Raw genomic sequence first — 13,445 nt, forward strand, 5'->3', positions numbered from 1 at the left:
GGGGGGGGGGAGGAGGTTGGGTGTCTTTGCGTTCCCCCGGGCCCGCCGGGGAGACGGGTGCGCTCAGGGGCTGGTAAAGGAGTTCGCTTTTCAGCGGACTTGAGAGGAAAACTTAAATTAAAATATGCACCGAAGCTGGGACGGATTTGATAGGGGGCCTTCACGTGGGTTTTCGCTTCGCAGCTGTTAATTTCGGTGCTCAAAATGCCGAGGGGTTTACTCGTGAGTGAAACCGGGCAATATCGTTTCTAAGGGCTTGCCTTGGCCTCACCGGGCGGGACGAGCTTCTCCCTCCGAATTGCCAGAGCCGAAGAAATAGTTCTGCTCGTGCTGAGTAACTGTCGCAATGTTTCGCTGTATTAATTCCTACTTGATATTCAGCACACAAAGAAAAGCTAACGATCCCCCTTTAGTGTCATAAGCATTTCAAATCAGCACAGCCAGTCTCCTCCCGGGCAAGTTTTACATCTCTGTCCTTTATTCATTAAAATAATGCTGCATAGGGAACCAAGTCCCTCACGCAACCCAAGTCGTTTCTCAAGGCTTACAGACTCTGCTTTCTTGGTAAAGCCACCCAAAAAGGCTGCCTTTCAAACGTACAACACCCCCAACCCCTGTTTTTACACTGGGAAGACGCAGGCCTAGAAGCACAGAAAATTCATCTCAGCCATAGTTTCTATACCACAGGAATATCCCACAGACTGCTTTCCTGTTACATAGATGCCGGTAAGCCCTGAACTTGGTGGGTTTTACCCTAAGTACCAGGATATTTAGGGGCCCCCTTAAGGCTCCAGGTAGCTGGGTTATCTGAGTTTAGGAAAAGCTCAACAAGCAGCTCAAGGAAAGCCCTCAGTGTTTTCTTCTAGAAGCATTAGAAGTGGGAGATGCTCAAGGTTCAACCCCTCAGGCCCCCAAATGCAAATAAGAAACTTAATGGAATTCAATGTTAAATTCTCATAGTTTACAGACAATTCAATTTGTTTAAAAAGGTCTAATTCACAGTTTTCAGTTACCTTGGATCTACAACACTACCCCAACATGGAAAGACAAAGAGGATTAATTTTTGTTTAAACATAAATTGCTACGTTAAAGCTCATTAGACTCTGTGAAAATTTTCCATTTACTTCAGTGGACTTGGTACTAGATCGATTGCTATGTCAGATACCTTAGTTCTGAGGTGAATGAACTGGCTGAAGGCTGTCAATTGTGTTACATCAACCACCTCACCTTTTCTCATCTTTAGCTAAGTTTTAAGAAGTGAGAGATCTCTCTTTAAGTCTTTAAAATAGGATGTTTAGCGTATTACTTGGGAGATTAGAAGGAGAGAGCAGCTGCCTGTGTCATACAGAGGGACTCGGGGTAGCCAGAAGCCTGCCGTTTCACAGCAGAAGTGGTTTGTTTTCCTCCAAGAAGTATCTAGTACTGATACCCCCGATACACATTCCTTCAATTTTTACTGTTTCTGGAGTTTCCTGGTCCGCCTAAACAGAAGCTTGATGCTGCTATTATCACATTGGTCTTCTTTCCCATACAATAGTGCCAAGTAATAAGAATTTAAAAACCAGTCTGAATTTCTTATACTTTGCATAATCTTCTTTCTCCGTGAGTTACAAATAAAGCATTGTATTCAATTAGACTCACAGCAGGTGAAAACCCCAATTAGTGAATCCATTTTCTTGGCTTTTTTCCCCTACCTTACACCCACACACCACTTTTTTTTTTTTTTTAACAATAAAGGGGAACTCTGAGTCATTCCTCAATTGAAAAGCAAATTAACCCTTTGATCTCCCAAATCAAACTATTACCCACTCAAGAACATCCAGGGGAAAACAAGAATGTTGAAGGATTAAGGGATTAAGGCCTATTGACTTTATAATTTGATTTTATATTAAAAAAATCTATTTAATGTAGTTCTGATTGTTGTCTTCAAATTCACAAAAGCTTTTAGCTGTTTTTGATTGACCTCAGAATTACATTTTTGCTGTATAATGTACACAAGTAATACCACTCTTTTTCCAAATTACTTTTAAACTACCCCTAATTTATTACAAAAATATATTTTGTTTGCAGTGTAAATGGTTACTGTCTTTGGCATTTGTAACTGAAGCCAATCTTTATGCCATACTTAATTTTAAGCCATTTATTTGATAAAAGACAGTCTTCTTCCTGTAGAAAATAAAACAGGATTACGGAGTAAGCAGAATTTTAATTCCCTGTGGTGTTTTTCTTATCCAAGGGCTATTCAGTCAATTTGTGCACCTACACAGAGACCTGAATCAGAAGGAGAGCGGTGTTTATTTCTTTTATACTGTAGGTTTGTCCTGGACTATATCTAATCAAGGTATCTATCTGTCTCTTTAACATTTAACACCAAGTGCTTAAGGCGAAATCACATCCCCCTAATAAATGAGGGATAATAATTAGAGGCTGTCTTATTACCCCAAAACTCTTTCAGGAAAAAAAAAAAAGATGAACGGGATTTGCAGGCAGTCTGCATTGCTTGCTGTCCAAATAGTTACTGGAACTTGTGCATTTGAGAAACCTGATTTTTCAATTTTAGCATGTTCTTCTCAGAATGTTGTCCCTTTCCTATGGGGAAAGAGCCACAGACATACACACATTAAAATTAATAATAATATGGACATAAAATAACCGATCCCTAAACAATAATGTCTGAGTATAAATCTTCATAAGTTTTATGTATATCAGCATCACTGCTCCATGTTACTGACAGATACGGAAACCCGAATGCAGAAATGGGTAGGGACTTACCTAAAACTACTTAGTAGGGCAGACATTAAATGTACAAGTTTGCTTGTAAGTTTAGCACTTTATGAGTTAGAAAACTAGAGAGACATGTCTTTAGTTTTACTGTCATTGAAAGTGAAGATACGACATTTTCCTATTAACTAAGTCTTGCTTCCATAGTTCCGTGAAGCATGTAGTCCTCCTTGTAAGTATGGCTTTAGTATTTCTCAGTTATCTGGGTAGTGGATTAGCAAGCGCTTGCCTTGCATAGAAGAAGATGTTGTGGTGCCCTGTGTTGGGCTGGCTAATCCGTTATGCTGTTTGAGTCTATTTTCTTTTTGTTGGTATAAATAAATACTAAGAATCACTTGGGATGGCACGATGACACTTTCCTGGATCATCTGTCTTAAATATGCTCCAAGGGCTGACATCTCCGGGAGTTTTTTAGTATTTCTTGATAGCGCTCTCAGAAGAGCCCAGAAGAGAATACTGTTTTGGATGCTGCTGGTTTGGGGTTTTGGGGGTTTTTTTGGCTCTTTGCACATTACCACTGGAAGCACATCAAAATACTGTAAATGCAATGAAGAACATAGTTTTGAAATTCTGCATTCATTTTCCCCAGCATTGCACTGTAAATTAAAGACCTACGAAAACATTCACAGCTCGGTATACTTATAATCAGTTATTTACACCATAAGAGAGTCGGGGAAGGAGCATACCACTTTCTGTCCAGAGGGAAACCCAATCTGTGTCCTGTATTAGCAGGTGCTGCTTCTTACACAGCGCAGGGCTCATTCTCCGCACCGTAAGGCAGCCGTGTAACTGGCAAGTGGAGCTCACAAGAATTTGCCTGGCATGTTTCACTGAGATGTTCTTGGAATAGACAGAGTAGGAAGAGAAATCCTTATTATTTTCTTTTTTTTTTTTTAAATAAAACTAATTCTGCAGTAAATATTACAGAGCTTGCAGCAATTTAATGCACAGTATGGAAAGTACTGGTGCACAGCGTGTGTGACAGGAGTACATCTGTTCCTGCCGAATGCACAATGGCACAACCTCCGCGTTCCTTTGGGCTGTACTTGCTTTTACTACAGTAAAGACACCTGATTAAAACTGAAATCTTAGTCACCCTACGAGACGAGTATCACGGAGCCTCAGGAGCAGTCTGTGTGCACCTTACGTCGCACTGCTGTTGACAAAAGATGAATGAGAGGGTGCCTGTCACTGTGGATATATTAGATATACATATGAATTTCATCCTGCTGGAATCTTGGAAAGGCTAATTCGCGGAGGCTACATTTATTATGTTAAGCTGATGGTGACAATTTAGACACCTTGCAGTATCAGAGTGTTTGTTCAGTCTCTGCTGCCAAGTGTATGACCCTGAAAAGAGGAGCAGAGTATTTAAGTAAGATTACACGCATCACTGGATGCAGTGGATAGCACATCCCAGTCCCACCAGCACTATGAGCTCTTCAGGTAAGCACCTGTAAATACCAAAAGCTCTTTTCTCCCTCCCATACCAAATCACAAGAAATAAAGAAAATTAAGAAAGGAATAACCCCTACTCTTCCAGGATGGAGATGAACTGGAGTGTGAATAGTCCCAAGAATGGGAAGATCAAGAAGCAAAATGCTGGCAAAATGCTAGATAATTAAAAGTATTAAAAACCCCTCTGAAGTAAGGCTTTTGGAAAGCTAACAAAAAGAAACCTACAAAAAAAGACTTAAAATCTACCAGCAGAAAACTTATGCCAAGCAAAACTGCTTGCTGTCTTTAGAATACACAAATAAATCTTGAAAAATAATAATTATACCATAGTAAATTCTTGGTTTGAGTAATCTGTATTGGCAAAACGAATGGTTATCATTTCAGGGAGTAAGGTTGAGAAAAAATGCAGACTAATAAGGATAAATTAAACAAAACAAGGAAGGCAAACTCCATTTCTTACTTTCCTTTGCATGCCCAGTTAGAAATAAATGACTGTTTTGCCTCCTGGGGGATTAAAATAAGCAGGATTTCATAAACTCTCTTGCTCACTGACTCGCTTTTCACCTCAAAATCTTTCTTTCCGTGCACAAAATTATGTGTGGCAAACATAAAAACTGGCTTCCCAAATCATTAACTTCTCTATTGTTTCCTATCAATGTATAGATCTCAATAGCAAGAAACTCTGCATATTGCAGTCCTACTTCCCTCAGGGCCCAGAAAACCTGATGCTAGCTACCAGCCACCATCCTTTCCTGGTCCCTAACAAGCAGCCCTCTCTTCCAAAGGCTTCCACATACATTAAAGGAGAAGCATGCCTTCCTTTTTTGTTGCATTCCATAATAGATGTATTTTTGACACTATCAAACCATTTTTTCTGACTAATATCATACAAATAGAAAAGTTCTTTCATCGAGGATGTTTTTTCAAAATGTCCCTATGCAAATATTATCTAGAAGAGAAAATACTCATTTGGGGAAAAAAAGCCACTTAGATCGTGCTAGGAGATTATGTACAGGGATGTTCCAATGGTAAGACTGCCCTTAGGTAGTAAAAGAAGAGGACAATTAAATCTATTGCATTTTATGACAGCTATATGCAGGCAAGTTCCCAGTCAGACCACCAGCTAGGCAAACTTTGCACCTTTGAATTAATGCATTCCTTTTTTTGCTGTGTGTATTTTAGCAATGGGTGCTTTGCCGTCTTCTCACAGAAACTGTAGTTTTTGTTGTGTTAAAATATACTTTAAACCTGTCATAACTACCATATTGTTTCCTCGACGATTATAATACACTATACATAACGTTAGAACTCTAACAACAAGAGGCCCTGCCTATTTTTATGTACCCACTAGGCTTTTCCATCATCCTCCCAAACACATCGAGCAAAATGATCCACAAATACAGTAAGTTTGAGGTCTATTCCTAACCTTTTCCCTAGGTTGGGCCACGCAGAGCCCTCATGTGAGAAAGGGATGGTTCTCCCTCCCTGGTAAATCAAACTTGCATTGATTTAGTTTCAAAACTGGAGAGTCTTCAGCTTCTCCCAATACCCTGGTGTAACACTGGCAAAGCTTAGTCTTCCTGCATAGCATGATTGCTTTGCTCTCTCTTCCTATATGTCTTACGTGGGGATCCCGAAATCAGAGGAGAGTGCAGCACTGCACTTGGGGAAGGAGCCAGCCTAGAGAAGTTAGTGGGAAGAGAGAGCAGCTACACCTAACTAGCCTCACCAGTAATTCCATCCAGGCTAACTCCTTCATCTGATCCAGGTGACATTTCTCATGGTTTATTTGCATAGAAATGCAGCTTCAGGTTTAGGGTTGTGCAACTATCCCCAAACTGAGGTCAGACTTGGTAACAGCAAGAAAAAAATCTGGAAAGGAAAAGTTTCTCATTGGACATTTCTGAAATCAAAACTTTTTATTTAATTTCAAAACAATATTCTATGAAAAAAAAAGTACTTCAATTTGGCTACAAAACAAGGCAATTGTTCATACAGCTCTGGCACTGCCCTTTAAGGGCAAGTGGCAATAGTCTCATCTTGTCCATGCCAAAGAGTGAAAATTAGCAGTTATATATACAGTCAATTGAAACAAATATAGACATACAGATACCTGCATTAACTACTGCTTCCAGAGACGAATGAAGCAGTATCGGCTGCCATGGAGCCATGTCCTAGGGCACAGATAATATTTTATCCTAACTGAATCTAGATGTATGTTAGCACTTAAATACTTCAGTAAAGAGGGATATAAAGGAATTTTGAGGTCAGATGAAAATTATTTCTTAGCTAAGTGCAAGAAAAGGATTTCATTCAAGTCTCCTGTGGCAAGTTCAAGCGTTTACGCTTTGGCACATGCTTCACATAATTCCAGACAACTTCTGCTCCTTCCATTTACTTAACTATAATGTGGTTCTTCCAAACAAAGTAGTCCTCCCAGCTTTTGCATTTAGGTACATTTGTGTAGCTCTTTCTATCTTTGGCATAGTAGCTGGCAGTTAATTCAGGAAAGAATCCTGTGGATGCTAGCTGATAGAAAAAAAGTGTTGCTAAACTATATTGCACAGTTTAAACTTTATGTTTAACTAAGTCTAATGATGGGAATGCATTTAATAGAACTCAAAGTCTAGGTATACTTTCAGTATTTCATACGTTTGAATTGAGCCAAACCTCTCATGGTACATCTCAACAAGGTTTCAAATGGCTTGCAATTCTACTGGCATACCTTCATTCAGTTCTCTGATCTCTGTTATTAAACAGAAAATGGAATTTCTTCGTGAAAGAATAAACATGCAAAATGATGATTCCCTCTCTAGCAACACAGCCAAATTCACCACAAAAACTTGCAATGAAAACCAGAGATGCCTTGTCTACGCAAGTCAAAGAGCCTTGACATTTATGACCAAAGGTACACAGATGACTTTTAGGACCTACTATAGTCCATTATTAAATCAAGAACAATGGTGAACGTGTGGAGCTCAAAATCAGTCAAAATATTATTTTCTTTCTATACTGAGCATTTTTTCACATTGAACTAACCAAACAATTTCCAAATTTGTATTTGGAACTATATACTTCATCTTTAAGAAGTTGCTTTCAGAAGTGCAATCTAAATCCTGAACAATCCACAGAGCCCTAAAATATTAAGGATTTAAATGTTGGTTATAGTCCATATTAACATCTTAGACCCCTGCTGCTACATCTAACTCCCTTGAACACAGTATAAGAAATGTCAACCTACAATTCGACCATATCAACATCTACAGCTTTTTGCAAAATAGTCCAGACGTGAAGAGAAAATTGTTATGGCTAGGACTAAGTGGAGTTATCTATCTTTATCATCTCCCTCACCACATGACACAGAATGCCAGATTATTTGAAAACTTCAAAATACCTAATTCCATACTATCAGTCATAAGAAACATCACACAGTTTTGTCACCTTCCTCTCAAGAAAAAAAAAAGGATTAAATTCAAGAATTCTCTGTATCTACACAGTACACTAAAAATGCAAAGCATGCACAGGATCTAAACCATTTGTTTATTTAATAGTGTCCACAATTTGCAGTTTTATGCTGGCATAAATTTCACAGACATAGAAAACATATTACCAACTGTGTAGAAGATGATTTTCTGAGTGTCCTTAAAGTTGGAAAGAAGGATCATCTGAACTCACACCTCCCATCTCAGGAAACATTACAAATGAACATTCATCCCTAATCCCAAAATAACAAAATCAGACTGTCATATTAAGAAAATATGGTGGTGTTTTAAATTATCATTCTTCTCTCGAGGTAAATAATTTTCCTTCAATTACTATCAGCAGCTCTGACTCGTGGATGCCAGCTTTAGAACCAAATGTCATTTTGCAAACAATTATCACCAGTTAATGTCTTTACACTAATATGCATCAGCCAAGGGAAAATAAAAAAAAAAAAAAGACCTTCAACCTTATCTTTTAAATAAAAACTGGGTTAAGATATGTGGTATCTAAATACTTCTGTACATTAGTAATGAACCTTATTTTTGCTTATGGACATTATAATTTTTTTCAGTATTCGGAAATGAATCTCTTATTACTTTTCCATAGTTCTGTTGCGGCAATTGCTCTTCGTTCTCATTCTTAAAAATCTACTGTCATTATTTCTCAAATTATTATCCTTCCACCCATGTCCCTCAATTTGTTCTGTTTTTAAGGTAACTAACGGAGCAAATAATTTATTAAGGATAAAAATAATTTTGCAAAGATTTGCAGAAGCTGACAGCCAAAGAGTTTTGCCACATAGAGCCCAAGCAGGGAGTGAAGGATTAGACCCCATCTAATCCACTGGTTTTATCAAATCACTGTATTTAATACACTGAACTAAAACCTTTGGAGAGTTTTATTTTTAGCAGCTTGCCATACTGAGCATTCATTTGGCTTTATTCTAAGAATTACAATGTAGGAATCAAAGAGAAGAAACATTTCTTGTTTGTGACTAAGGTATCATCATTAAAAGTCTTCCATTCCCCAAACAAATAAATAGAATTTTTTTTTTTTTTTACTTTACGCCATTTCTGATAATTTTCATAGTAAACATTACACTTCACTGAGGCTAACATTTATTTTAAAATTTTAAAAGGGATTATATGCAATGAAAATGATCATTTGGTGATGACAGTGCACTCTGTTGGGTCAGAGATGAAGAAAGTGACTGGTTTTGATAGTTATTGCCATGTCAACCTTGTACATGAAACTTGCTAGCAATTTGGAGAAAACAAGACCAGTGGGATTACGTCTATGCTGCCATTTAATTAAATGATTTAGTCTATTTAATAGCCAAGAAAGATCAACTCTCCAAAGGTGATAATATTTTGGTTATTTGGATGTTCTAGTGGCACGTTATCTTACCCCTATACTCCTATGTGTGTCTGCCCTGAGAATAATAGTTGTCTCTTGGTCCAAATTTCACACAGTGACTCTTGTTCTTACTGCTGAGAGGTGGACCGCTCTACGGCAGACTGGCCGTGGTACTCCTCTACTTCCCACTGCTCCTGTGGACCTAAGGCATTATTTTTTTTACAAATTTAAATTTTTTTTTTTTTTTTTTTTTTCATTTCAAATTGTCTGACCTAATGTGGGAGTTGTTGCAGCCCAACTGCCACCACACCTGTGGTATCTTTTTGAAACTAGTTGGGCCTGTCCCTGCAGAATAACTCCATCACATCAAATGGCAAAACTATCTCCCTACGCTGGGGGAACCAGAAGAGTTCTAGATCAGCTCAAACCCCTGTGATTTAAATGCCATGCATAGAATACAGTCACAAGTGCTTTGCTGTGCTAGATCCTCAAGCTTTCTTGATGAGCCTACCAAAGAATCAGCTGGTAATCAAAGTAATTATTTTTTAAGTAATGGATTTTTTACCCAGAAAGCAACTCATTTGACAAAAGTGAGTCACTACCAGTGAAGACCAGCCATACCGTAACTTCTTTTAAAGTGTGCTGAATGCTCTATATGCAATTTCCAAAGTTTGCAGCAGTCAATTTTTCTAAGAAAAAAACCTATTATTTCCAGTCAAAAATTTTGTAAGCTGGCACAATTTTTGACACAGTTAACTAATTGAAGAAGCACTTCCAATGCATACCAGCAGAGTAGCTGGCATCTCATGGCATTTCTTAAAGTTTCATTACGTACAAAGGAATGGTTTAGCTAGCAAATTCTATAAGAAACTGGTAAAAGGTAGGACTTTGAAGAACACTCATCTGCTCTCTTGGACTCCTCTGTATTCACAGACACTACAGCATCTTGCCAAGTTTGTAAACTGCAAAAGCATAGCGTGCAATGACAATGCTCTAACCCTTTTAGTGCACTGCATACTACAAACTGAGCTGAATTTTACCTCCAAACAAAATTTTGGCTGCATTCCTTAGTCAGTACAGGTTGTTCTCGCATTGGCAGGCTATCCCATTCTCTCACTTAAAACGATTTGAGGGATTTTTAATTTCATGGGTTTGCTTGTTCCTAGATGGGCACAGTTTATATAAATCAGTTCCAGCCACCAACTCCAACATTGAAAAAGACAGGTCGTATTTTCTTAATTTAGGTCGTTATGATGATATATTTTTCTCTACTTTGTCTTTTTGTGTAATCTGCAATTAAGAGGCTAATTTAAAATACCTTTTACAGAACAATTTAAGTGTCTATTCTATAGTTTTCCTCTTTCTAACTCAACGTTTAATTAAGTGCTAAGTTTGACATTACATAATTTGGTGAGAAATTCAGCACTGGATTTCGGTGAATACAAGATAAAGCATGTTGTCGGAAAAAAATACCTATTCATAAGCAATGCAGCACTATTCTATGTTAATATTGGTTTCAATAATGTCTTTTTATAGATATGGTTTGGTCCGATCCCCCCTCCCTTGAAACAATCAGACTGACCACAATTACAAGGAATTTGAATAGTAATATGAGTACTAAATTGCTAACAATACTACAGCACCAATCTTAGATTGTTGTATATACGTAGGAGCAGAATTGAGATTGCTATTTTTAAGGAACTCTTCAAGTTTATTTCCTTGGTAAAATACATTTTTGGTCTTTACTGGAGCATAAAGGCATAATGCAGCTTTAGGGTGAGGAGTACATGTAGAAAGAAGGGGAACTTTAAGCCTAATTGCATTTTCTGTTAGCCAATATTTTAACCTAAAAGGATCACCTGGTCAGTCTCTTACATGCTGTAAAGTAAAAAAAAAAAAATAAGAATGGCTGCATCTTTGGCAGGCATAGGAATAGGACAAAGATAGATAGGGAAGTGGTGGGTATACAGTATAATAACTTCCGGCTGGTGTATCATCTGTCTACTGGTAGGTATGTTGAAATAAATAAATGATCAAAAATAATCTAATTTTAAAAAAAGATCAACAAAGTCAGGATGGGTTTTTGGAAATAAGAGTTTGCAACACAAGTGATATGAAAGCAGCAAGATGATTAAAATGCAGAATCTTATTTATTATACATTAGGTAGATCAAAGCTTCTCAGTGATAACAAGGCACTGATGGGGGTTGCCACCTGTTTGGTCTCACTCGCAATGGGAATCTGTTAGGTGAAGCCATGTTAAAGGTTGTCAGTACGTATTACACTTATGAACAGCTTACGTTAAAGCCCCCCAAATTATTCTTATTTTGCTGAAGAGATTTACTTATTATTCACCAGCACATATGATACTTTAATAGTAAATACAAAAAGGAAATTCTGTATAATTCAGGAAGGTTTCTGAAACAACAACAACAAAAATTTCAGGTAAATACTCCTACTTCAGGCACACCACATACTTCTTTGAGATAGTGGCAAAAAGACCAGAAGAGTATAAAATTAGAATATATTTGAGCTGTGGTTTTGGAGAGTGCTGAGCCTTGCAGCAGGCTGAGCTCAGACAGGAAAGATTGTGGCAAGCAAATTATCCAGGAAAACTAAAAATCTAGAGAACATGGCAGGAGGCAGTTTTCTAGAATTTTTTGGTTGGTTGTCTCTTTTGTCTAACTTCTACACAAAGAAGAGGAAAGCTGTGACTTAAGGAAAGTGTGTGGGTGTAAATGTCTAACAATTATTGGGAAGATTAATAAAGAGAGAATTGAGGAAAGCTGAAAATCTGCAAGATGCAACAAGACAAGGCAAGGCAGCGACAGTCTTTGTCGGTGTCCTTGAAACTTGCTGCAGCACTGGGAAAACAGATGAGCAGAACTTCAGTCTGAAGATGTCAGAGCAACATTGGGCTCTAAGGACTTTAAATGAATATTTGTAGGAGATAAACTTATGCATAACGGAAAGAAAAAGGAAGAGTGAGTAAGAGTCAGAAAGATCTGCTTAAAGTCAGCGGAAATTTAATTTGGCTTTATAAAATGGGGGAAAAAAGTTGATAAGTACTTTAAAAACCATGTGTACCAAAGGAGAATTGTTCGGGAGGTCTCTGGCTGTTACAAATACATGCCATTGACCAAAACCAACATCGAGACCGACACAGGACAAGGGAGTCCCATTGGCTGACTCAATCCAAACCAGAGAGGACTATTGTGAGACCACACGACGTGGGCATACCCACACAGGTGAGTTTGATAAAAAGATTCACACTGACAGACTCTTTTCCACTCCTTATTTCTAGGATAGTGAACAAACGCCCCAAAGCAAAGCAGTGCTGAGGGTTTTGCACTCAGTTTTCTCAAGAGAAAACTGTACAGGTACAGATTCGCGTTTTGCCAGCAGCAAACGTTTATTCCACAATACTTTGGGCACTGATGTGAAAAAACATGATACATGAGAGGAAATGCTGAGAGCCAGATTCTGATCCCTTTTACACTGCTAAAATAAGAAGTAACTTTGCTGAAATCAATGAACGTATCTCTCAATCCATGCAAGCTGCTTTCGGCGCAGAACTTAAATTTGATTTCCAATCTTCTGACATTAAGTCTGACGGGAGCCTAAACTGCCCCCAACATAACTTAGAGTCCTTAGTAGGTCCTTCTGCTCATTTCAAGGCTGTTAAGAGTGCAATGAAATGTTTAGTCCTCCCTCAAACTGGAAACAGGAGAAGAAATAATAGCATATGAAAGCAAGCACTAACATGTAATGACCGTATTAGTAAGGTTTTCATTGCTTTTGTGCCATAGCACAATTAGAATAGCGGAAAAGCAGATGAATCAGGAATGTGCAGGAGAAAACACTGGTCAAACATGAAGATATAGAACACTGCCTGCAACTGAACAGTCTGCTAAGTGTTTTAAATTGTTTGCTAATATTACAGCAGTACTAGAAGAATAAGCACTTCCATTAACAGGCAGCAATTAAAAGAACAAATAAGGTGAATGCACCTATGGCCAGAAAGGTGATCTCTTGGTGGTTGTCGTTTATGCTTCTAGTGATGGTTTATATCAAAATAGCTCAGTTAAGAAGTCCGAAGTTCAAAGCAGTATTTGGAAATGGTGGTGAGCTCATCAGTAAGAGACCTTTGGGAGTCAGTTTTTTAACCTCTAATTTTCTGGTGATACTTAAAGTAAACTGAAGTATAGAGATTAAATATGCTTTTCAACAACTGGGTCCTAGTGGCTAAAATGCTCCTGCTGGCAGAAATCTGGAAGAAATTTCCTTCTAAACACTGAAGTAAAATTTCAAGATGCCTTTACTCCAGATTACTTGTACTAAAAGTTTATAGATGGAGAAATAAAAATG

The 13,445-nt window shown here is 38.0% G+C and overlaps 1 protein-coding gene across 4 annotated transcripts in view; it reads right to left on the reverse strand.

Moving 5' to 3' along the window:
* Window positions 1-13,445, reverse strand: part of DMD (dystrophin) — a 1,006,632-nt gene that overhangs the window by 84,218 nt on the left and 908,969 nt on the right. The gene's annotated exons all lie outside the window — the stretch shown is intronic.

Source organism: Haliaeetus leucocephalus, unplaced genomic scaffold (genome assembly GCF_000737465.1).
Source record: "Haliaeetus leucocephalus isolate CR32 unplaced genomic scaffold, Haliaeetus_leucocephalus-4.0 Scaffold317, whole genome shotgun sequence".
Lineage (NCBI taxonomy): Eukaryota > Metazoa > Chordata > Aves > Accipitriformes > Accipitridae > Haliaeetus > Haliaeetus leucocephalus.